Raw genomic sequence first — 26935 nt, 5'->3', positions numbered from 1 at the left:
ATCTCATTTCAAAATTTTTTATCATGTCTATGAGCTACATCGGAGTAATAAATGGGAAGTAAGAAAATTATTTGGTCAAGGGTAAAAAACCAATAACAAAGAAGAAGTACCCACAGTGACGTTAAAAATATCAGAAGTTGAAGAAAATATGGATTAAAAGATTTGCAAGATAGCATAGATACTATCAGTGCAGTTACAGTAGATATCGCAAGATGCTACAACTTACTATAAGATATTATAGATACAACCACAGCAGTTGTTTTGACTTAGCCACCGGCAGGTAACTTCCAGAGAATGCATCTAATTCTATTGGATCTGAAGTGCTTACACAAACTATCTGTACTTTGTAGGCATAAGAGACAATCCAGTTGTTAGGTGCATGTTAGCTGTAACTCCTTCAAACATTTACATAGCTGAGAATACAGAGGAAATGTTAAGGGGCGCGGGGGGGTGGGAGGGAAACAACCACCCAAAACTGTAGAGATAATATAATTTCTCCCTAAAGAAGAAAGATACTATTGACACTTCAGCATGCCATGTGTTCCTGAATGACCTATTAGACCAGTATTGAAGGAGGTCACCAAGCCAAGCACTTTCATGTTTGTAGGATTTTTGAAGACTGACCGAGCTCTTTGAAGTCCTGAGATGTCAGTTAGCTTGAAAAAGGTTTGCTCTTGAAAGTAAAGAGACTTCCCTCTCCCTCCCCAAAAGGAAGGAAAATCCAGCATTCTCCATTGGAGAGCTCTACTTTAGACCATTAATGTTTAGGTTTAGGAGTATTTGTTGTAACGTCATAGAATGAATAACTAAGTTCTTCGAAAGGAAGTGTTGACTTTGTTAGATTTGCAAGTCCCAGTACCTCAGATGTCCTCTCCAGTCAGATTTACCACAGTAGCTTCATCTTCTGAAAAATAACATGACATTCCAACCCTCAAACAAGTGTATTAATTGCATGCTTTTTCTGTGGATCAGTAGAAGTTCCAGCTTCTGTGATTTCCATAACTGGCCATTTTGGGGCCAATCTTCAACTGCAGTAGCAATGCACTGCTGTAATATGCTACAGAAAAACAGCTTTCTTCTGGTTGGCAGCTATGCACACTGCCTGTCTGATCATTGCATGCAGTTTCATGTGTGATAAAAGAGCATCCCTTATCAAATAAGAGCAGGAGCTTCCCTGGAGGGTCAGTTGCTGTTTGAATCTAATGAAAACCCCTCCAGCTCTGAGATAGCAGGCAAGCACGTCTGTACACCCTCACACATCCACACTAACACACGTACTGCTCCCAGCACGGCTGGTTAGAGAAAATGTCGTTAGCGTGGTGGTGTGTGCGTAGAAGAGGCACAGCTTTAGTTTTAATCAAGCACACATTAAGGACAAGCTGCTCTGGGGAAGTGTGCCATGGTGGGGTTCAGGCATAGGTGGATCCCCTGTTCTGGTGGCATGGTTATGGCACATAGTACTTGGACCTGGTCAGGTGGAGCAACTCCAAAGTGAAGGCCTGGACCTGCCTTGTACTGTGTTTTGTAATTCATGGTTTTCTTTTTCTCTGTGGTTATTCTAGCTCCTTTTCTCTCTCCCCCACAAGCCTGTTTCTGGACCCTAGTCCTCAGGTGTATAGCCTTAATACTAGGTAATAGCCTTGGGCTTCCTTCCTGAAACTCACAATGTTTTTCATTAGTTGATCCTGCTCCACAAATGCCGCCTTTACTCAGAGGCAGAAGGCGAGACCTGGCCCAGGCAGTCATTTCTGGCTGACAAAGTTGGTAAGAAACAGCCTTCCAAAACATAAACAGAGATTAGCATCAACACATTTTGTTGTGGCTTCCTTGTGACAAATTGGCTTCCCACCTTCCTTCAGTCTGTATGTGTGTTGTCCATGAACAGTAGCTCAAATCACCTGATAAAACAGTAGAGTGGCTTAGATGGATTTAGTTACTGATCATGAAACTAGGCTGCCTGTCAGAAAGACAGACGTGGCAGCCGTCCCTTCACAGCCTCCTCCTTCAATTCTTAGCTGTCACTTGTACCACAGGCATCTCATGTATGCAGATGCTAACCATTGATAGCATCACTGTGAACTTAAACACGAAACTCTTATGCACAGATGATTCTTCTCCTCCATGTTTGACAAAAGTTTCTACCTACTGTTAGTAACATTGCTGGATAAATTTTTGCCTTTCATAGATCCTGTGACAAATCTCTTAAATGAAACTGGATGTTTTACTCTTCCAGAATTTCCAGTGTCACCTGTATCTAAACAGAAAAATTATTGACCTTTGATGTCAAAGATGGTAGGCAAATTTTTGGTTTAGTAGTTCAGGAGAGGACAGAATAAACATTGATGCAATGTGCTTTCATGACCTGCTGCCTCTAAAACTGACTGTCTTTTTCTTAGTGAAAAGACAGCTCAAGCTATAAACCAACTTAACAAGACTCTAAATGCTAGGAAGGAAAAGGTAGTAATTCCAGATACACATCTATTTAGTGCCTCAGCGTTTGTTGTGTGACACCCTCATGTCAGAGAAGGTGGTCCAACTTCCTGGTTGAAGGGAAATTCTATGAGGAGGGTGTGCAAAAAAAAAAATATGAGAGGAAGATAAAGAGACTTCAGGAATACTAACAGAAATGTGGAAAGAAAGAGCTGCCTGGAGTCAGTGCTGGATCAGGAACCACAGGGCTAGAACGGCAGCTGTGAAGGCAGAGAATCTTCACTTTGAAGGTATTATCTTCCTCCCTTTCTTTTCAAGAAACACCCATAAAAATCATGATCAGTGATTCTTTCTCTTCTTCTGAACCAAGGATAAGTAGTTCTCAAATTCCTTATTCACTAAGACATACAATATTAGAAAATTATGAGAAAGATCTGGAATAAGGAATCTAGTGCTGTCTGGAGAAATGACTCCTGGTGCTTGGGATGAGAAGACTTCTAAAGAATTTCTATAAAGGGTAATGAGCCTTTAACATGAAGGAGGAACTAAAATTATTTAAAGGTTGCCTGGGAGTCACAAGGGAAGAGATGTCTGCTTAAAATGGACTACCTGCCTGCCTTCATCTGAATAAATGTCACACTTCCTAATTCCACTTTAGGGGCTATCTATGACATGATAGAATGATATTGTGAAAAAAGTCCCTCCTGAAAAGCAAGCTTTCATTAAGGTATGTATGTTACTATGTAAATCATCTGTTGGAGGTAGTCATATTAGCCCTGCCCCTTCTTAAATTTATCACTTATTCTCATGTCAGTGGGGAGCCTGAGCAGTTTTAATCTCATCACAAAAACATTTCCAACAAATCCTGTCTACCAAGAAAACAGAATTGCTTTGTTCAATTTCCTCTCAAATATGCTTCTTAACTATTTGCATTATATGTGTTTAATACATAAACCTAAAGCTGTCAGTCAGACCCATACCTCCTTCCAGCAGGAACTTACTAATCCCAGCTAATACTTCCAATGCTAAGTTTCACCACTTAAACATTTTTTCTTTTTTATAATTTAAAATTGTTATATATGACAAGAGCTGGTAGAATAACAGAAGAAAAGGCTGTATGGGAAAGGGAGCCTGTTCACAGTGTAAAAGTGATTTGATTGCCCTGTTCCTGCAGTTACCCTGCATCTTGGCTATGATAATTCACTACCCTATGCCTCTGCTTCCTCTACCGCTGTCATATTATTTCTTGTCCATGTTGTCCACAACCTCTTCCAGGCAAGATCTGTTTCTTTCCGTCTTCAGACAACACATGGAATAGAGGCTCTGATCACATAATTAGCTACTTCTGCAAAAGAAATAAAAATATTTAATAGTAGTTATAAACACAAATAAACGCAAAAGATGCTTATGAAGGGAGATTATGAATCTAGAGAAGCTGTTACCTCCACTGCTAGCAAACAGTTGTTGCACCGTATGGCTAAAGCACTGCAGCATTTGTTTATTAAAATGGATAGAACTCTATGCCTTTCTTCTGTGAAACTTTATCTAAGCAGGATTTCCCATGTGGCCAGTGAAATGAGTTTGCTTTGCTGCAACACCTGCAGTAAAGCCAGCAAGCTGTGATGGAGAATTGGCTGTGCTCTGCTCGCCAGGGTGCCTTATAAATGCTCATTTTTGTCTTTGGGAAAATAATTCATTGTTGAGAATATAGGAATGTAAAGATCTGTCCAATTGCTGCTTTTCCTTGTGTATGAAAAGAAGCATTTATCATAGATGCTAGCCTTTTGTTTATGTCCAATTTTTCATTAAAAATACATATATCCCACAAGATGTCAGTAAGGGTGGCATTGCCTGTTCTGCATTTGCCAAGATATATTATCCATAATATGTTGTAAAGGAAGAGAAAAATCACCATCTCTTGACACATTCAGAAAAATGCTTATAGGAAGAACCACGATCATACTATGTCAAATTCACCTGAGTCCCAGTTACTTTCCTATTCCTTAATCTGTCTGTGCTCCATTTTTTCATAGTCCCATGGTCTGTAAATAGTGTTTTCTGTGGCAAAAAAAAACCCCAAATTCCTCTGGTCTGATTGTGTACTCTGTCTGTGTTCTTCTTCTGACATTTCTGCCATCTTTAAACAAAGAACATTTTCATTTATTTGCTTCTTCATAGTTATTTTGCAATTTTCTTGAGTAGAGTACATTTTTGTCCAACAGACAAATTTGGTCAAAATTGGTAAAAATCTCTAGCTGGATTATTTGCATATGCCCTCAGAAGGAAAGACTAAGGTAAAGGGAAAGAAAATGAAAAGTAATTTCAGTGAACTGAAACTACTCTTCTATCCCAACATGTCCTTTCTCAAGAGCTGGCGAGCTGCCCTTGCCTACCTTTGCCCCTACCCCAATGACAGGCAGCTTTCTCTTTTACCACCTATTTCTTGGCAAAGGCAAAAACTGTGTTAAATATGAGGATTTGGACGAACTACAGTACAGCTCAGTTTAAATTCCAAGTCAGCAGTGATGGATTGTAAAACTCTCTATCTGTTTTAATTATTTATTTTCATTAAATGCACAATCTAAAAGATGTTGTAAGAAAGCTACAATAAATCTTGGAAACATGAAATTCTCCCTAGTCAAAAGTACTTTCTTTTGTTAGTAAAACAGCCCATTTTTTCCTAATGAGGTCCTCCCATTATGAGAAATGAACAGGGTCTGAATGCTGTTTTCTGACTCTTCAGACCATTGGCACAGCTTTGATTTAGGGACTTGCGCTTTAATCACCCATCATGTGTCATTACCCCGACAGGCGGCAGCAGCCGCAAGATACAAGCTCCAATAAATTGCACTGAAAATCACTGAAGCGATCCTTTGTTGATTTTCCTTTACAGCTATTCAATGGCAGATCAGCTGTCATAACAGCACAGTGCCTGTAGCAACAGGGTGAAATTAAACGTGAAGTATGTTCAAGGTAGCTGGTAGAAAGCTGGAATATCCCTTTTCTGTACATTCAAATGCTTTCTACTTTTAGTAATGCTGAGCCTGTGGCAGTTGGCTAAAATGAGTGCTTTCTCTTGTAAGATAATTGCCAGATGTACTGCAGTACAAATACTTAAGTGCTTTTGTATGCAAATCTTTGCAATACTCTCATTTAAGAAAAAGAGGGAAGGTAAGGATTTCTCTTCTTCTAAAAAAAATATTTTTCTAATTGGGTGCAAGGAGAAAAAGATTATAGCAGCCCTTTTTCTTTTCTTCAAGGCTGGTTGCACAACAATGCTTCTTAGCAGGAAGGTGAAAGATTTCTCTTCAGCTAGCTAGCTAGAAAATGCACCTAGGCTTTCCTGTATCTTTTCCATTTGTATCAACAGCATCATATTTATCGTTTTTTTCAGTACAGTTGTCTCTCTCAGCTTTATATTGCCCAAGTAGCAACATTCAAAAGGAAGCATGGGTGAGGTTTGTTTTCAGTTTTCTTTCTATTGAAATTTTCATAGTGGATACAGATTATTGAGACTTCCCTGCAAAACAACCAGTTTAACAAAGTTGTGATGATTTCATCTTTTGAATACCTTCACATCTTTACTTTTCTTAGAACACCTCGTAAGGAATAGGATTCACAAGATATGTAATCTAGCTGCTGTTTTATTTTCTCCCTTTACTGAACACATTAGTAATACTTAAACACAGCCAAACCACAGATATTTTAACCGCATGTCTTCCTTTCTCAATCTTAATATGTCTTGTGTCCTGTTAAATTACTGGTTTATTCAGAGAAGGTTTTACATGGCTCTCAGATTACAATGAACTTTGTGTCCAGGTTTGGCCAGCTGTGGTCAGTAGACTCTGAGCAGTGGAGATCATTTCAGGATCATTCAAGGATTATAGCCCCTATGTCTCTGAACACTGCTGAAACAAGACTTGAAAATAATGTCTGCTCTGTTGTCCTCCTCCAGTTGAGATGGTGCTGTCACAGTGATTGATACAAGCTAGGTAGATAATCCATTCATAATAACGTCCATTAAGAAAGTAAGCTTACAAATTTCAGTGTATTGTGAATGGCACAATACTGCAAACCCTGCTGTGTCAGAATAAAATAAATAGTAATCCTGAAAGGCTCTTACCTGGGAGGAAGTATTCTGGAAATTATTCTTACTGATAATTTGGAAGGTTGTTTTCTTAGAAGAGAATTTATAATATAGCTATTCAGATTTGGGCTTGCCTTCACGTGAAATGTGAATTAATAACTTTCTGGAACACAGTATGTCTCAACAACCATTTAAGAAAAATATACGCCAGTAAGCATAGGACCATTGACAGCCAGAATTTCAGGCTTGCTCCTCTTGGAGTTACTCATAACTCATCTACCAGGTTTAGTTTAGTGAACATCATGCCTCCTCCTAGTTTGGTAGGACAGGTGGAACATCCTCTAATCTCTGATGTTTGTTGTCTTTCTTTCCACTTCCATGTGCAAAAAGGTTGAGTGCCCTGCTCCTAGCTCTGTCACCGTGGCCCACCTGGGCTCCACGCCACCTCTCAGCCTCGTTCAGGAGAGTGGGCAGAGACCATCTGAGGGTGGAAACTGCTGCTCAACCCATAGCAGCTCAGCCAGATCCTTTGGGTGGAACAGCTTTGCAGGGCATGCTCAGAGCATCGTATTCAGAAGACCAGCAGTGGAGTGCTAAGTGGTTGGAGTTCGTTGTGATGGTATTTAGAGGCTGTGGTGACATCTGTCATGTGATACCATATCAACTGGAAGACAGAGAGAGAAATGAGTAGACACAGTAATTAAATTTGAACACTTATCTCAGAAATTCTCATCAGAACACACCACTTTTAAACAATATTCTTTGAAATTTAGAACCACTTCATAATTTTAAGAAAACATCAGAAAAAAATATTTTAAAGTCAACTACACAAAAAAAAAGACTGAATCAAATAGTATTAGGACAGTGTTCAGTTTGGTTTCCTTTAGTCCATATGGTAGAGGAGTAATGACTAAACGCTAAGGATACCCATAATTCAGTAGTGACGTTTACTGGCTTGTCTAGAGTCAAACTGATTTCAAATGCAGCATGTATATAGGTACACAGTCTCTTTTTTTCTTGAATGTTTACCTTAAGGGGCATTTAATGCTTACAGTGTATACAATTCTCTGGATTTTCGTGCTTCTGTTTCATTAAGCCAAATAATTTTCCTCAGGAACATTTAAAAATATAGATGCTGCTGTGAATATATTAGTTTCATTTGTGGGGTGGGGGCTCTATGCAGTGTGTTTGCTACATTTAATGTGGGCTTCTAGTGTAGGAAGTGCATACATGATCTATTGTTGCTTATTTTTATATTTGCAATGTCATCAAGAACTGGGCCCACATCTTGCTACAATAAACTTAAATCAAGAGAGTATTGTAAAGCAATAGTGGGATGTAAATTAATTTAGTGAGTATGTGCAGTACATCTCTATTTCCACTTCAGAAAAGCTAGCTGTTATGCCATCTTTTTCCCTTTCCTATTTCCTTTCTCTCTTCCTTTCCACCCATCTCTTTTCTCTGTGTCTAATCATGCCAGCTTAAAGGTACATCTCATTTACAAAGTGACCGTTTTCCAGCAGGACAAAGCCTCAGGCTCAAAAAGGATGGTATTTTCGTGACTAACATAATTTTCCCTTCACACCCACTGGTGCTTCTTCCTTTTTCTTGCTGTCACCGTTCTGCAAACGTCACATCTCTGCCATCAGTTCCTGCTTTTTTAGAAATCCTTTTCCATCCCACGTCCATTCTTTTATCTATCCATTTCAGAGCTCTCCATTATTATTCTCATATGAGTTTAGGATTTGCAGAATGCTGTCTGAAAAGCAAAAATAGTAGACAGTATCTTAAACTACAATATTTCTTCTTACTTACCAGGGATTCTTCTGCACTTTGAATGACCTAGTTATAATATTTTTCAGCACAAGACCTATGCTTCATAACGTTATTCACTGGTTTTTATTATTGAATGCTGTCATAGGACCTGCATGATGATTCTTTATAATTTTTAATTTTTTTGCTTATTTTTTTAAGGCTGAATGTTTATTGCTATCTTCAATTTGATGTAAAAAACTAAAGTCTGCATAAAAAAGGAAAGAGACAATGAGTTATAATTACAAGAATTATATTTTGCATTATCTTACAAAATATGTAGGATATAAACTACATTTGAGTAGCAAGTGACACAGACTCCAAAACATTTAAATACATTTTTCTGTATAATTCTCTTGCAGTAAAAGAAAAATGTAAAAGGTACTTTATATGCAAATATGTTATGCTTTGGATAAGGGTTTATTTCTTTTTAAATACAACATCAATTGTTGCTATTAGCCAAAGACAATCTTTTACAACAGCTTATATCAGTGCAATTCTAAGCTTTTTGTAGAGCAAGCAATTTTGTCTTCAAAAGTAAAGAAAGTGTCGTTTTTTTAATAGTACTTCCGTTTTCTCTTCAAAATAGTTTTCAAGAATTGCATGGTAGCTTTGTTCATATCCCTCTGTGAAAATCCTACAGTGGCACGCAGTATAAATACTGTGTATAGCTTCTGTGATAATCAACATAAAAACAAAAATTAAATTTACATCTGGGAGGTATACAAAAGGAGCAGAAAATGCAAGGTAGGAAGAAGAGCTGCCTACAAGCTAAAGACACTGTATACAGGAGAATTTTAAGAATTACTTCTTACATCCCTTGCTGCTGTGCATGTCAGGTATAAGCAGAAGAAAGGATTTGCAAATGCAGATTTTCTTTCAGCAATCTAGTTGAATTTGGTGGGAAACAGGTTTCCTTCACCCTAGGTTATGTTCCTGACCATTAAGATTCAACTTCTGCATCAGCATGTAAGCTCCCATCCACACTGTTTGTTCAGATACTTGTTTGGTATGTGATGCTTAAACATATCTTAATCTGTCACTTTTATGTTTCTTGGAAAAAAAAGAAAGTGTCCCCTTATGGCCACAACAATTGATTTCTGAGTGTCTTCATGGTATAGATGACTAAAGAAGCATGGCTCTGTTTTTAGATAAATCTTATTAGGATCCTGCAGGGTTAAGGAATGAATCGATTTGGTCTGTCAAACCAGGAGATAATGAAAGAATGAGCTCTTACTGTTGGCCTAATTACTTACGATTAATCTAACCTAATCTTTTTTTTTTTTTTAACTGTCTCCATCAGGCCACAGAATAATTAGTCTTACATTCACTTTTTGTTTTCTTTTCCATACTGAGTTAGCATATTTGCTCATGTAGGAATTGTGTTGTTCAGGCAGCATGCACAACTTTATGACATTAATTTTACCTGCGCTACCATAATTTATTTAGTGCTTAGCTTCCACCTGGAAAATTCCTGGTAGTTCGTGGGAAAGCAGTGTTGTGCAGCTGTATGAATGTAGGTGAACACATGACCAAATTCAGAAAAGAGAAAAGATTCTTCAAGGAAGGGAATAAATGCTATAGTTCCAACTACAGTTCTTGACTTGTGAATCAGTATTTTCCATTAAAAATGTTGCCTGGTTTAGAAATGTGCAAACCCTCCTGCTGACTTTGGAGAAGAGCAAGCAACAGTATCCATTAAGAATGTAGATGTCGATGAAAGTTGGCCACTGTATGCATTTATGAAAACATTGGAACAGAGCTGTCTGTGCAGGTACAAGTAATGTATATGATTGCTATTGTGAAATTGTTTTAGCTGTGGTAGCTGTGAGTCTGCACCCTGGCATATTCCACAATGCAAGCTGGTATGTTGTCAGGTGATAAAGGAAGCAGCCCAGTGTGGGCAGGTATTGGCAAAGATGTTTTTTAAATTCCCTGCTTTTATACTGAAACTTCTGCTGAAAGTTTCTGTACCTCATTTTGCACAATGCCATGTGATGTCATTAATTTATAAAAGTCCATTGAGATCTCTTTCTGTTTGATCTATGTAAGTTAATGGCCTCAGTTACCAGTATCTCTGTGTGCCCGTGTGCATGAACACACGGACACTCACATAAACTTGTTGTTTGATGTTCACCTAAAAGATTTCAAGAAGGAACAAAACCCATCCAGATATGGTCAGATAGTATAAAGATTTCCTGAATGTGTTTCTTTTGCTGTTTACTTAGCTGTAATGCAGCTTTCAGAGACACATGTGAAATGATTGATCTTTGACTGATCAGGTGGAGATGACTGACTTCAAATCTTTGCAGCAAGAAACAATTACACATCTAGGTTTTTAGCAGGGAAAAAAAAAAAAAAAGAGCTATGATGGGGATCCTGCCTTCATTAAACAATTATTTTTGTCTGTGACCTTCATGTTGATTTTTTTGCATTAAATTAATCTCTAAAGAAACATTCTCCAAAAAAACACATCCTAAATATTATATTTCTAAAGCCATTTCTTCATTCCTAAAGCAGAATCCTAACTGTTAAAAGTAGTGTGTATACAATTGTCTTTCATGTAATCAGTGACATGCTGAAGGATGCTCAGTAAAGCATATTGCTATTTAGGAATGTAAGCATATGTTGCTAGGAGTTGGTTTGGGCTTGGGGTTTTGTTGTGGTTGTTTTAAAGCTTGGCTTAAAATTCAAAGAAAAAGTCTGTGCATATGTATTGTATGCCGTGCTCTCTAAGTGTATGTAATCAAGCTCCAGCAAATGTTCAAAGACTTGGGAAATGAATAGTAAAGCAGCAACTGCTGTAGTAGTCTGGCTCTCATTCAGCACTGCAAGTTCTCGCAGTTCCATGTCCCCATTCTGAACTTTTCCTGTATTAGTTAAAATAAACTCCTAAATCATATTGTCAGTGACCTAACAAGAACATTTTTCTACTAATCGACGTGTCATATTGAGAGATAAATACCTGAAAACCAATCATGTTCTCTTACTTCCATCTCTTTCCTCACAAAGTGCGAAAGTTTTCAAAGGATCAAATGCCTTTTCTGAAAGTTAGATAATACAAACTTGTGACCATAAATGAGAGAGAGACAGAAAAAAAGAATACCTTGATAGAGCTATTACATGAGTACATGTCGTTGCAAATCTTCAGAGCAGTAGAAGGAGCATCAGTTAGAGGGTTATTTTTTCCTGACTTAATTACTAGTCATTGATTTTGGTAATTGCACATATGTACATACACAATAGTGCAGCAGGATTTCACTTCTGTGGTCTTACCTCAAAACTGGCTTTTTTAATGAGCTCCTATTACTGTAAGTGCTCTGTAAGCAGTACTCTTCTATTTTTGTCTTACTTTGCAGTGCAGCATAACTGTTGCATTTACAACTGGTACAAGTTGGCTCTGTGCCATGCACTTAGAGCCATAAACCCATACTTTTCAGCAAGGAAAATCTCCTGCTATCAGATTTTTAAATGATGACTTGCCAAGCTAAAATAGGGGAGAACAGACTTTTCATAAGTGGTTGCATATTGTTGTTGAAAATGCAATTACTGTTCGCTAAATGCCCATGTCTAAGATTTAAATAATAGTTAAATGAAGTGCCTAGCTTTTATGGAAAGTAAGCATGCACCTAAATGGTGAGTAAGACCATTACAGGGGTGCATAGCAGTACTGGGTGTCCTCAGGAATTTTGCTGACTCCCTGTAGCACATGTCTGTTCCCAGACGTATTTTTGGGAACTCAGCAATGAAGAGACAGATGTGAACAAGGACTTCTGAGTTTTGGATGCTTATAGCAACCCTTGTTTTTCTGCATCTACTTTGTCTTGGCATTACCAGCAGCATAACTCATTGTACAGAGTTATTATATCTCCCTTTTGGTCTTAAGCCTTTTCAGCATGAAACTGGTAGACCTCCCAAAACACTTTAAGAGGTATTCAAAATCTGAGTGAAGGGGGAAGGAACCTGGCCACAAGGAGTAAGGCTGGTACTACCCACTATTTAGCTTGGCTAGGATGACTAGGGCTTCTTCCTTGGTTGTGTGCTTTTAGCCATTGCTGTCTAGTTATTTCACAAGTTAAGGTATAGTAGCAGAACAAATCAGCCTCCCCTCTGGAAGAGGAAGCTCAAATGTGCAATCCAGTGAGTATGGATGGGCCAGTGACTTGGCGTCTGCTGAGCTCTGGTAGGTGTCCATGTATCTGCCTAGCACTGGGAGTAGGCAAAGTAATTACTCAACAATTACAGAGGTTGAATTTCCTGTTTCTCGTGCACTGTGATGTAAGCTAACCCAGCGAACATTACATATATGCTGAAATGTCAGAGATCTCAAGGTGTAAGATACTCTTACACCAGAGCAACTTGCTTTCATGCCCAGAAAAGGGAAAAGAGAGAGTCATACTATATGAAGTATATATAAACCCTCTAACTGGTTTAAGTCAGGGCAGGTCTGTGCTCTTTTTTGTCTCTCCCCATAAAGCTGGGGGTGGGGGAGAGGAGGGGTGTAGTTCCCCAAGTACCATTGGATAACTAGGCAGACACATTTATCATTGCTGAGGTAATGATCTGGAAGGGGTTGCTACTTTAATTTTTGTACTCCAAAGAAGTTTAAGATATGGACTCTGTATCTATCTAATTTGCATCATTGTATGTTTCAGCAAGACAGAGTGAGAACGTTTCAGAGCCTTTGTGCAAGTCATGTAACGGCTTTTAAGTCTGTCATGCTCGGTGCATACTGTGTGATGTTTTTCCAGAAAAAATTGCCTGTTTGCTTAAAATCTGATTTATTCATATGATTCCATTAAAGGCCTTTTATTATTCTATTTTATTTTGTTTTATTTCTTAATACACTGGAAACCCACTTTTATGTCCCTGAGGAAGCCAAGGGAGAAAACATCCACATTTGTAAATCCACAGAGGACTTTGATTGGAAAATGCCAACATGATTACTCAAAGTATGAGGATGCACACGTTTTAAAATGTGGCTATCTCTTGTAGTCATATGCATACATGCATTCTCTTAGTGCATAAGCATGCATATACACAAATATGAATAATGAATACAAAAGTAACTTCATAGTACCACTTGACAAATTATTTTCATTGAGTATTTTCAGTAAAAATACATTTTCCAGCTAAATGTTGTGCAGTATTAAATGCTAAACCAATCTGCATAGCATTTTAAAAGTCTAGATCTTACGTGCTGGGAATAATCTTTTATCAGCATGTTTGTCTCAAAGTGTTGAGTCAAACCAGGGTCCTAAATTTACAGTAAACTCTGACACCCCTGTTTTGACTATGTGAAAAGTTTTCATTTGCTTTCACTTTTCTGGCATTAATCCTGTCATCTACTTGCAATAGAATTCCTTGATTGCTTCTACAGCTCCACAGATTTTGTATGGGTATATAGATTTTATTTCTCCTTTTGTAAGCATTTTCTTCTAATATGTTGTCGTAAAGGATATTATAATCAATGATTGTAAAAATTACTACAATTAAAAAAATAAATTAATAATATGTGAATTGTAGACTTTGATTCATAAAAGATTCCTGTAGACCAAGAATGAGAACTCTGCAATTCTTACAATTTGCATGGAAGAAAAAGCACATTTGCTTCTGAATCAGGAGATTTGTTTAGAAGGAACAATCAAACTTGGCTTATTTTTAATGTAATCACAACAAAATTTTTGAAAGACAACAGTACAGGCATGGAACATCCATGTACAAATACAGATATAACAACTTTATGAGATGAGGAGAATGATTTCTGAATGTTAACTCCTTTATTATGTCTCCCATGTCAACTGGTGTTAATAGTGCTCTAATTTACTGTTCCAGAGATTCTGATTTTGCCTTTCTTGACTTTTAAAATATTTTGTAGCTTGCATCATGAAAATACATGTTGTTTTATTCACTCTAACTTCAAAAAGTATAGTGCACACTGAAGTAGATACAGTGGTCATAAAATTATTGTGGAAGGGACCTTAAAGATCGTCTAGTCCCAATCCCCCTGCCATGGGCAGGGACACCTGCCACCAGACCAGGCTGCTCCAAGCCCCATCCAGCCTGGCCTTGGACACCTCCAGGGATGGGGCACCCACAGCTGCTCTGGGCAACCTGTTCCAGTGTCTCACCACCTTCATAGTAAAGAGTTTATTCCTAATACTTAATGTAAATCTACCCTGTTTCAATTTCAGTGATAATTATTCCAGAGTTACAGAGTAAGAAGAGCTACTACATACGTACATATTTAATATTTCAAGCCTCAGAGCAAAGTTAACAATGCATATAAATCGTTGCTTATGCAATATACTCATATAATCCACATGCTTACTCTATAGGAACAATATAAAAGAGGCAACAGAAATGTCAAAGAGATTGACCTTGTATAGTTTTGAAGCAGCCAGACAGGAGAGGCATGCCTGAGTCTCCCAAATTGCTCTCCTCCAGTGCCATGAGAAGAGAGAAGGAACCAACAGGAGGCTGTGGTATCTCTAAAAAACACAATTTGTTGATTTTATTTTGCAGGAACATATCCCACCACCCATGTTTTGGAAAGGCCTAGCTAAGTGCTTCGTGCGTCTTTGAACCCCCTTCAAAATTTGTGCTTTGGGGGCTGCTAGGAGGAGCAAGTCAGCTCACAGTTTTCTGTTTCTCTCCTGTCCTGTTTTAATCTGTCTGGAGGATTCAGCATGATCCAGCCTTCATCAGTTGTAGCTTCTGTGAGCAGTCTGTTTTCAAACTTCTTCACAGAGATCCAGTCTCATTCTAATCTCTTTAGACACATTGTAGGCAATTTTCCTGAGGACTGTATCTGTGGCAGGTTGGAACTTTTGTTCTCTCCCAGCTATTTTTGTGTGGTTGTTTCTGTATGCAAATATCTCCATGAAAATATTTTGTGTGCCCAAACACAGCCTTCTGAAAATCCAAATAAAAAATGTCTTTGTGGGATTTTGCTAGCCTTAAGGGAGAAGAGTGGATTATCAGGCTTGAAAAACTCTGGGAGTCTAAATATATCCATTTTTTTTAGTCAGCTATAAGCAGTGAAAAGCAGAATGGGGTTTCTAGTGAACCCACAACAGACTATACTAAAACAATGGTAACACTGACATCAGGACATTGAACTGTCAAATATATTGGCAAAAACACGATGGGAAAAATAGATTATATTTTACCTGGTCAAGAGGATGCTCATTATAATAGTGAGGGATAGAAACTTTTAAGCTTATATAAGAAAGCTTCACCAAACTGCCTTTAGACAGCTAACTTTGTAAGCGGCATGCCAGAGGGATGTAGGAAGTGTTTTCCTGTCTTACAGGAGAATGAGGGGATGGCATTAACTGCAGTGCATTTGCTGTCTGCATGTCTTCAGCTTCGTTATGTTAGCTATGCAGACTGATGAACTGTAATTGTTTCCTGGCTACCATTGGTAGGAGAGGGTGACAAAGGGGTTTGGAGCACTGCTAGGTTTCTGTTTCTCTCATTGATCTCTATGAGAACAATCATTATGATAATGATTCTAATCCAAGCTTCTGTAATATAACTGAGAAAGGAAAGTTTCTTGGTTAATATGCCTCAATTAATGGGTCACCCAGTGTAGCTGCAGCAGGTTGTAAGTAGCTTTCAGGATCTGAGCCCAAATGATTATAGGTTTTCTTTCCCTTTTTAGATGAAATGGATTCATAAGCCTTACTCAAATGAATTGCTTTTGTAGTCATTAATTATAGTATACACATGTTAATGACATCGTTATCAGGAGATAACATAATGTTGCAAGGACCACGTGTTACAGTTGTTTCCCATGCAAACAATTGTGCTTGATAACACAGTCTGTCACAAAATGTCAAAAGAAACCACATGGTGTCTTAAAATGATTGTGAAATTATCATGTGTCACAGCTATGTATGTCATAAACAGTATCATCACGACTGAATTTTTCATTAGTTTCTTGGGTGAGGGATACTGAAGAGAACAAACAATTAAGATCTTGAATATCTCAAGTACAGCACATAATGCAGCACTGAATTTTTTAAAGCATACTCTGTGACTGAATTAAAATGCATTAGTCATGAATTGAGGATATGATTAGTAATAGGCAATATTAAGAACCTTGGGAGATTGTTTTCTTGGTTTTATTAAACATAAACAGGAAGTATTTTTTTTTTTAAATATTCTACAGTTCTCTTTTAGCACCTCCTTTCAACTTGTATGAGACTGGATAGTAAGATTGTAGGACAGTTGCCAGTGCAGCTCTTATTTTAGCAAATAAAATCCTGGTCAAGCAAAAGTCAGTGTCTGAGGTCCTCTGGACTTCTACAGGATCAAAATTTCACCCATACGGCCTATTGAGCCCTAGAAGTGTGAGCGATCTCACACCCTTGCCATGATACAGCAACAATTTTAAGCCCGTGATCGGCGCATGGGTTTTGCTGTTGACAGTCACAGGAACAGAGCTGCTCCCATGGCCTGAGGCAGCAGGGCCAGTGGGTCCCACAGCACTTCACCACTAAACCCTTCCTGGCTTTGTCTCGGTACAGCCCAGTTCAATAAGAATGATTGAATTCCTTCTTGTTACCTGTGGGTTTTGGCAGTGTTACCATATTCTGAAGTTTTCTTTCTGAACTATGAAAGTGACAATTTATTGAGCTATATATTTTTTAGTTTTCCTGTTTTGTTTTGTTTTGTTTTGTTTTTTAACTGAACTGAGAAACATGATTGTTCTCCTTCTGGAAGAAAGCTGTGCAGAATTGCCAAGAGCCATGGGTTCACCAGGCACAGAAAGGTTGAACAGTTTTTTCCCGGGGCTGCAAAAGCTGTTTGTTACAGGAAGTTTCCTCTTCTAATGCTGCCTCCTCTGTAGGCTTATGTGGGACCTGCTTACAAATGCCTTCCTAGAAAGCTGTCAATATCATCAACTTCCAGACCTGTGCTTTTTTTAATCCACAAGATTGTATCTTTAGATGCTCTGATGATAACAATAATACTGCTTTTGTCATGCAATAACCATCAGTAATAATGCAGACAAAGGGTGTTGCCCAGACTTTGTTCCTCCATTGTCTTTCCCAAACCACTGAATTTCAAAAAGTGTGTGCTCCTGATGCTGATGCTACTTCCTATGAAAAATACATACAAGCCAGCCAGCCTCCCTAAAGCAAGCCCAAGATCGCCAACATGCCAACATTTTAGAAAATTTAAAGTTGAAAGACTAGTCTCTAAAGCAGCATCTTAGTTTATGGTTTTGTACTTTGTGGTTCTAGGTGATCCCAAAACAGAAAGGGAAAACCATCCTAGAGGCTGCTCTTGAATCCTGTCTTTCCTTACCAGTACTAATGACATGGAAATTACTGACAGACGACCTGTGTTTATACTTCCTGAGAGGTTTCAGTAAGACTAAGATAATGCTTCAGATTCCTGTTTTCACCTAAACTGAACTACCAAATCTTCCAGTGTTCCCTACAAAACAAATTCTTCGGGTTTACAGTCTTGCAGTTACCAGCTAGCTCAGCCCCAATACGTGCAATAAATTACCAGCGACCCTTTTTTCACCTCTTTGCCTCAAAGTCCTATTCTCTGCAAAGGACACCATCTAATTAAAAAACACAATAGGGGCCTGCTCAGACAGGAGGATAGACTTAGGTGGGGAAAAAACCTGTGTGACATTACAGGGATTTATTCTGGCAAAATCTGAGGCAAGGAACATGAGATCTGGAGAGTGCAAGAGACTAGTGGGATTTATGAGAGACTGTCAGAGCTGACAGTGGAAACTGGAAGAGTTACTGGAGCTGCCAGCAACTTTGCAAGTTTTGGAAAGAAAATCAAAAGATTATTTGTTGGAAGCAGTGTTAAAAATTTATTTAACTGACACAGGGCTGAGAAAGCTTTTCCTTTCTTTGGTGCTGCAGATATGATTGCATTTATATTTTCTTTCACAGTTAACTAGGGTTCAGCTTCTTAATGAGCTGTTCCTTGTAAGTGTAGTTCTTGGCATTCTGTCTATTGGTTGATGCAGCTCATACAGAACAGCTGACTCAAGTATACAGCATAAATACAGGAACATTTCAGGAACCACACAACTTTAAGAAGTTTCCAAGTTATCCTTGGAAAACCTTTATGAAATATGACTTTGGATCTTTTTTTTCTAGGTGTGTACCTACCTCAAAAGACAGCAAACATATGCCACATATTATCTGTAGAAATAATTCACTGTCTAGATAATCAGGGCGTATTTCTAGGGGGACTTCAGTTGCATTCAGAGATGTTCAGCAATTTTGAAAAGCAACTTGAATGCCTAGAAATAAAGGAAGGAACATTACAACATCTGTCAAAGAAGGGGGGAAGTAACATTCTAGGAAACCTTAATTTTGCCACAGAAAATAGAGTAAAAAAAGTATCCTATGTGGCATTCAGCAAGCCTAGCCAAAAGACCAGTCTTCTTCCTTGCTTAATTTCATGTTATCTAACCAAGTGCATGATCAAAACCAAGGCAGAAATAGGAGAAGTAGCATCGTTCGCTAACTGCATAACCCTGAGCACTGTATACCCCCTGTACTAAAGGGAACCTTATCATGTGGGAAAGCAATGTTTGTGTAATTAAGTTTGCTGTACCATCAAACAAAATAGGACACTATTTGAAAGTTGCAGTTATCTTGTTTATTGAAATTTTGGGCGCTTGAATGTACCATTTAAAATATGTTTCTTTCTTAATCCATATAACATTAATCCAGAAAGGATATCTTCTACATATACCTTTATTACTTACATATTTTTTAAGTCTGCCACCAGTAGAGTCTGAATGCTTAGTCTTCAAAATAGACATCTGTCATTCAAGTTGCAGGATTCAGTAGTAATGGAAGATGAAACAAACTCTTTGAGCCAATGGCCATATATGGAGACTTGGAAAAAACAGCCTGGTTGAATAGTCCCCAGTTTTCTTTCCTAGGAATTGAGGGAAAAAACTGTTGTCCACAGGATATCCTGAAGGTGTCCAATATGATCAGTGACCCACTTACTAGAGGGAAAAAAAAGAAAATAAATCAGGGTGGAGAAGCAATCTGCTTTTATTACCCTCTTCCTTGCATAAGTAGTTGAGATGATGTGGGAATCTGGTGGGTTTTTTCCCCAGTTTAGAGTTGCAGTTGCAGCTGTTTTGCTGGTGGCAGTACCTACCTTTTTAGAGCATTCATATTCAGTTATTACTTTGGCATCCTCCTGATATTGTTATTAATTTAATTTATCTTACTAGTAAGGAAAGTTAAAAAGTCATGCCATTTTTTGGAATCGTTCAAGTGTGAATTCTCAGTGAAATACTATGGGACAAAGGTGTAGCACTTCTTTAACAAGGGAATTTTTATGCCAAACTTGAAAGAACAGTCAGATTTTCCATCAGATAACAGAGAGCAAAAGTGCAAGAGCTTCTCAAGGTAAAATCTCACAATATTTTTACCAGATCCTGGATAATATGATAAATCTTTCATTACAAGCAGCTACCAAGAAAAAAAACCCCAAAAGCTGGATCTGAGTAGTTATTTGCAGAGAAGTACCATGGGTGTACAACACTAGATTGTGTCCTGCGCATCAGTCTTGCAGCCTTTTTTTTAGCAAGAAACCTAGAAGCATTCATCCATGGGGAAATTTATTAAAGAAGCAGCTGACCAGAAGCTGACTAGAAATTAATGATAACTTTACTTCATGGTAAATAAGAGATACTTTATCTCTGATTCAATAATACCATAAACTTGTGCATTGTATTTTATTTTGCAAAACTGTTCTTTCAGTTCTTCATAGACTTAAAGTCAGGAATGTATTCTCAGATGACCTCCAGGAAATCCATGTCCGTTAGAATGATTTTAGCTTCATGAATTTGAGAATTTTACTAGTATTGTTTGGTGAAAAAAAGATTCAGTTTTGAGAATTTTCATAAATTTTCATATTTTTTTTTCCTTTTCTGTCAGAATTTGCATTTTGAAGATTTTGGTAAGTGTGTTGGTCTGATTTTTGAACAAGTGTGGAACTATAATCTACATTTTTTTGTCTTCTGCTTTCAGTGTTTTATATCACCTCAGGCTAGGATGTCTCATTTGATGAAGGTTCCTAGAGTGGTTGAAACAGCAGTAGCAAGTTTTAAAAGAAACTGTTACCATTTCTGTGCTTATGTCCTAGTCTTTATAAGTAGCTCTAGCTGTTGCTTAATAAAGGGTTTCTACAATTAAAAAAAAAGATCTAATTGGTTAAGCCATTGGCCATGTGTCTTAATTAGTCAGGTCACGCAAGGAATTGAAGAGCCTGTGAAACTGATAATGGAAGCAGTGTCTTTTGCCTCTTAGTATTTGAAATCTGCCCGGATTTATGGTGAATGAAGTAGCATTACTGTCTAAAAAGTGTTTGGTGCTCTGAATCCAGTTTCGTAACAGAGACAGATTAACAAGAAGAGAAGCTTGCACAGCAGCTGATGGCTCTTGCATTTGTTTATGAATAGAATAAACAGAAGAGTTCCATGTTAAAGGGAAATGGTAATTATGAATGATGGCTTGCTGAAAATTATGGTTTCATTTCTCTGTATAATTTCCAATGCTTTTTGTGGACAGAAAAATAAAATGTTAGGTATTTGCACAAACAAGAGTTGAAAAGAAATGCTTAGAAATATTCTGAAAGTTCCATCCATCAGCTCCCTACCAGTACATTTCACACATAAATTATTGCCCAGGAACCAAGCTCTGAGGGACCAGACCAGCCATAACTGACTACAAATGCTCCCAGACATTTCAGGAAGATGGTAGTAAAAGCTGAACCAGGAGCCGTGGCGCTCAGAGCTTGATCCTGCCCATGGTGTCAAACCACAGGCACACTCAGGGTCCTCAGCTTCATCACAGAGGGCTGGGAAATCCAGAGACCCTCATTTCCGTCAGAATTTTCACCATTTTCAGATTACCTGGTTTGGAGCCGAAGGAATGTAGGGCATCCTACTTTCACAGCTGGGAAATGAAAGCCCTGATCCCTCCTCTCCAGGCCTGAGCCACCCACCCTGCCTACTGGGCAGCACTGTGCTATAACCAGGGTCCAACAAACCCTTTATTTCTGTGTAGTCATAAAAAGCAAGAGGGTATCTCAAGAAATAGTGGTTAGATGTGATGCAGAGAAATTAATTTCAAAGCCTTGCTTGGCCATTCTTGTATCTTGATGTCCTTGCAGTCAAATTATAGGCTATAGTGGGTAAGTTCTCAGTCTCTGCAATAGGAAATACTTCATTTTGCAAATAAAATCAAATATTTATTGAAATAATGGAAGATAATGCACTAATACTTCTAGTCTGTCATATTTTGCTTTGTGTTGTTGACCTTACCCAAGCCTGTATATACAGTGAAATGTCTGTCATGATAGAAAAACAGAAAATGGGGAAGGAGAGGCTGAGGCATTTAGGTTCAAGGTCGTGTCCTCACATCGGCTGTGATCATTGATTATATCACTTACTCTTGGGTGTTTATAGTCTCTTTTTCCCATCTTTTGATGAGTAATTGAATGTTGAGCTGATAACCCTTTTCAACAATTCTTTTTGTCAGAAACTACATTCTCATAAAAAGTTTTGGGTTGAAGAAATCAATTTTTGTTCTCTGACAAAAAGATGACAGTCCAAAGTCCCAACAGGAATGGTTCTGAAAAGCTTCTTACCAACTAACAAGAAACTCTCAAATGCATCATAGAAAGGGCAAGACCACGCCAATAAAACCTGAACATAAGACCTCCCTGTGTATGTGACTAATAAGGTAGTTATGTAGTGCATAAATCCACACTATTCCGTTGGGGATGATTTTCCTTTTATAATGGAATATAATTTTAAAAAATAAAAACAAAACCTGGAATCACCAAATCAATACTTAAACCTCCTGGATTTCCTAAGGCCAAATTCTTTGTATGAAGACAATTTAATATATTAGGTAGCAAGTTTAGATCTAAGTTCAGACTCTGTGTGTGTGTGTTTCAAGGATGCGATTAAAAATAAAACATTTGACAATCTGGTTACAAAAATCAAAGGATTATTTTCATATTGCCCCTGTAACTAGCTGCTTCATTTATCATATTCAACATCCATCATATATAGTATGTCAAACCATGCTTAGAAGCATGACTTTCCTCTTATTTGCTGGTGGTTACATTATCACCACCGCGATTTTGGCATCTGCATTTGTGTGTTCTTTCTGTATGTGGAAGAGGGAATGGGAGTTCCTATTCCTTTGAAACACAATTTAAAGGAAAAAAGCAAACAAAGTCCTTTGAACCCCTTATAACATTCATGCTGTGGGAAGGTACTGTGGAGGAAAATGACCTGCAGCCCTGTACCATGCGCTTTGTTCATGAGATGGATGGCTATAATTTACTCCTGCCTGAAACACTAGTATTTATGATGCCTTTCCTTGGCTAAGGGGTAAAAATGGTCTCCAGAGAAATAGAAACATTTTTTTTTTTAAAACATATTGAAAACAGAAATACACAGGACAAATGAAGGTCAAGGGAGGAAGGCAATGAAGGTTGCTTTGTCTTATTTTCTGTTCTCCTTATTTGACTCCATGGAAAACATTTACTATTTTTTCCCCTCTCACTCACTCACACGCTTGTGCATATGCACTCATGCAAGCTCACAGATGCACACCCCTTGACCTCAGTTATACAGGAGGACCCCAGTTATATAGCAGGACAGTGCCAACATCTGGAACAGCAGTGTAGAATTTGACTTCAGAATTCCTTTTCAGCTGTTCTCTGGCTCACAGCTGGATGAGCATATTGGCTGCTTTGAATAAGCCAAAATAAATATAACCCTAGTGTAAATTAGAGCCCACTTCCTCTGGCCTTAGGCATTTGGGTACTGGAGCTGTATTGTCAGCCATTGCTTTTGTCTGGAAGCTATATTAATTGTTCAAGTGTAATAGTCTCAGAATACTCCGTAGAAAGGCCTAGGTTTAGATTTGATAAAACACACCAAAGGCATGATGACAATCAATGTAAAAGGCACAAAAAAATCCCCAAGGAAGGTCCTAATTTTGGATTTAGTCAAAGTGAGAATTTTCCTTTCTGATTTTCTGCTGTAAGAGCTGCTGCTTATTTATGACTAAATGTAACTTACAAAAGTATTATACTGAATATATTTTCTTTAGAAATATTGTGTTAGTCTAAGCCTTGTTTGTTTGTCTTCACTAGTATTTCCCTCTTTCCATAAGACATATATTAAAAAAATTGTTACCTATCAGCTTTTCTTAGACTGCGCAGCCTTTAAGATGGTTCCACACTCTGGAAATTTTCTCCTTTTACTGACCAAGAGATCTGTCTTCCCTCTAGAAGCTGCTGGTATGCTGAGCAACCGAAGTAGAAAATAGACCTCATAGTGTAAAATAAATTATATCATAGATTAGGAATCAAGTCTGGTTTTTATTAGCAACAAAAAGAGTTGATACCCCATAGATGGTCAGGCCATTCCAAAACCATCCCCAGATGGTCCCTGTGACAAGGGGCACAATTAGAATTTCAACTGGAGAAACAGACAGATGTCCATTAAAATAAATATCTTCAGAGCTTTTTATTAGGATCTTATTCTCCCCAGTTGAATCTCCTTTCCTGTCTTTCCTGAGACAGTAACATTTATTGACATCCTAAATCTCCTTAGTTAAAAGAATGTAGACTTTAAGATTAGACTTTTAGCACTGGATTTCCCCAACTTTAAGCTGGACTTCTACAGGCTGGCTGCAAAAGCCTAAGCAGCTCACCCTGAGGTCCTTTTATCATCCATAAGAAGCCATTCATCATCTTTAAGGCAAGATGAATGGCCCTCTGGAAGGTCTTCGTTCCCTCCAAGGACTGTTACAGAAGTCCTCATCTGATTAGCCAAAGGCTTGGATGACTACTTTTAAGCCATCTAAAGTTAGGTTAACATGAATGTCCCTGCTCGGTTCTATGAATGCACTCTACCTCCATGTCAGGTGAATGCTTTTGTGTGTACGTACAATGAAACAACACCCTTCTGATAATATTAATATGCAGAATTATTAATAATATAGTCTGTATTTTACTGATTTGCATTCAGTAAGTCACAAAGAATTAGAGCACTGTACTTGACAATTATGATAGCAGTAACCCTCCCATTTAACATTAAAACTTGATGCCATCTTGATGGCAGACCAAATTCAATTTAAGATCAAAGCAATGGGGAAGTTATCTAAAATTATATATTGCTAGTTTTAACTATTTAATAATTCTGTTAATGTATGTACATACAGAATGCTTATATAAATGTAGACACTTGTACCTTGCTAATTTTAATATATTTGAGCTCTGTTCCTATCACCAGAGTATCAGATGCTATTGGTCTATCCGCATCTATCTAGACAATAAAAATATAACTCGCTCTGAAAATCTAGATGAGAGTAGTTCTACCAGAACTCTCTTTCTTATACATCAGCAGATAGTATTTCATGGCTTTTTAGCTCAGAACTGAGCTGTTATGGACCCAAGTCACCGTGCTTAAAAGTATACTTACTTGCATGAATGAGCAGTGAATGAAAACCATTAATGTCCCAGCATGCACTGCTCACCAATACTCATTTTTGTTGTAGCCAGAATTCTTAGTGTGTTTCTGCTTCATTTAAACCTGTCAATACCTCAATTAGTGCTTACTTCTCTTCCCCTGGGAGGGACATTTACACATGTCACTTCATAGCTTCCAAAATCTAAAAGACTCATGGGAACTGCTGGGTCATAAAATATATCCTGATTAAAGCTTGTGTTTCCAGTGACTTTCTGCCTTTTTTTTTTTTTTTTTTCTTTTAAACTTGAAAACTGTTTGGGTATTTTTAATGAAAGGGCACAAATTAAAAGTTTAAAGCATAACAACTTGTAAGAAAATGAGCACTCTCCCATGGGATTCTACAGTCTGCATTTTACTGATTTGCATTCAGTAAGTCACAAAAAATTAGAGCACTGTACTTGACAATTATGATAGCAGTAACCCTCTCATTTAACATTAAAACTTGATGCCATCTTGATGGCAGACCAAATTCAATTTAAGATCAAAGCAATGGAGAAGTTATCTAAAATTATATATTGCTAGTTTTAACTATTTAATATTCCTGCTCTTTCCAGCCTTTTATACAGGGTGATGAAAAGATCATAACTGACTTGGAATAGAAGGTGGCCCAAGAAATTTATACTTAATGGAGACATAGTTCTCATACTAATTTTTAGGCATCCATACTTTTCAACAATGGCAATGATGGTAACACTAACATTGTCCATTAATTTATTGTGTAGGAAGATGGTCTGTGTCTAAATCACAATTATATAATTGCTTATTTTTTTTTAATAGATCTTTGATCACTTATTTTGACTATTAGCCAAGCTCTGATGAAACTGATTTTTCAGTGCCTCATGTGGGCTACCGTGGTTTTTCAAAAATTTCCACAGGCTTTTACTATAACTGACTGCAGGGAACAAAGCTGTCAGCTTATCATTTCCCATTTTCTTTCTGTTGGTTATTAGGAATTGCAGTTAGACAAAATGGGAATTGAAGCTGCGTGGCAAAGCAAAAGAAAGCCACATTCATTTCAGAACCATGTCAAAGTCAAAGGAAAGACAGAGAAATATAAGCAGCTGCTGGTCTCACGTGTATCATCTGAAGACAGCAGTTCGCACTGTACAAACATAAAACTAATGCAAGTGAAGACCTCAGGAAGAGGAAAGAATTGCCTTTGTGATTTGAGAGAAAAGACCTTTTTTATTTCGTTAATGTGTCTTTTGGTTAAAATTCATAGTTGTCATGCAAAATAAATCAACTTCTTTTCCTATAATGTGACCTGAAACCACTTCTGAGTGAATAAGATATGAGCCCTAAATGTTCACAGCCTTTGCCCTGACATATTCAATCAGATCATGAGGCGCTGGTGAAGCTGCCAAGTACTCAAGACATCATTGTCATTCTTATTAAAGCTTAGCATCAAACAAGGCCTATTCTAGCTTGGAAACACATGTTTGAATAATACTTACAATCCAAGTAACTTCATTTATATCAGTGGAATAGCTAGCTGAAGTGGTACTTTAGGGTGTACAGAATCCTTATTCATTCCCACTCAGTGATTTTCTTTTTAGAATTTTTTTCAAAGATTACCTTGTATAGATGTCCTAATATCCTAATAATGCAGTTTTTACATACTACTGAGTCTCTTGTTTTGATATGGGATTTATAATGCAGACTTAGCTGGGATGTGGACTGGTCATGTCTGTGTTTAATTTCTCTCTATTATCTTTATATTATAATTCCCATGGACATCATTCTTCTCTAAATAGAAACATAAAGATGCAGTTTCTGCTGGGCATGGTCTCTTTTTCCATGGCAGTACCATTTTTTGTACTGTTCTATCATAACACTATTTTGTTAATAGAACAGCTAATGAAGCTCTTACCTATCAACCAGAAATCCATTCATCTAAAAATTATGAATGGAAGTGTACAAAATGCTACTAGCCTTCCTTTAGGTCAGGTTGGGGGTAGAAGTTAATTTAATTTGTTTTAAAAATATTTTCAGGAATATTTTTATCAACAGATTTTCTGAATTTATTTTGTATACTGTAG

At 37.6% G+C, this 26935-nt stretch overlaps 1 protein-coding gene across 2 annotated transcripts in view; it reads left to right on the top strand.

Annotated features, from left to right (window-relative positions):
• Positions 1-26935, top strand: part of DSCAM (DS cell adhesion molecule) — a 470648-nt gene that overhangs the window by 324458 nt on the left and 119255 nt on the right. The gene's annotated exons all lie outside the window — the stretch shown is intronic.

The sequence above is a fragment of the Falco cherrug genome, chromosome 2 (genome assembly GCF_023634085.1).
Source record: "Falco cherrug isolate bFalChe1 chromosome 2, bFalChe1.pri, whole genome shotgun sequence".
Classification (NCBI taxonomy): domain Eukaryota; kingdom Metazoa; phylum Chordata; class Aves; order Falconiformes; family Falconidae; genus Falco; species Falco cherrug.
This window is presented reverse-complemented; position numbering and strand designations above follow the sequence as displayed.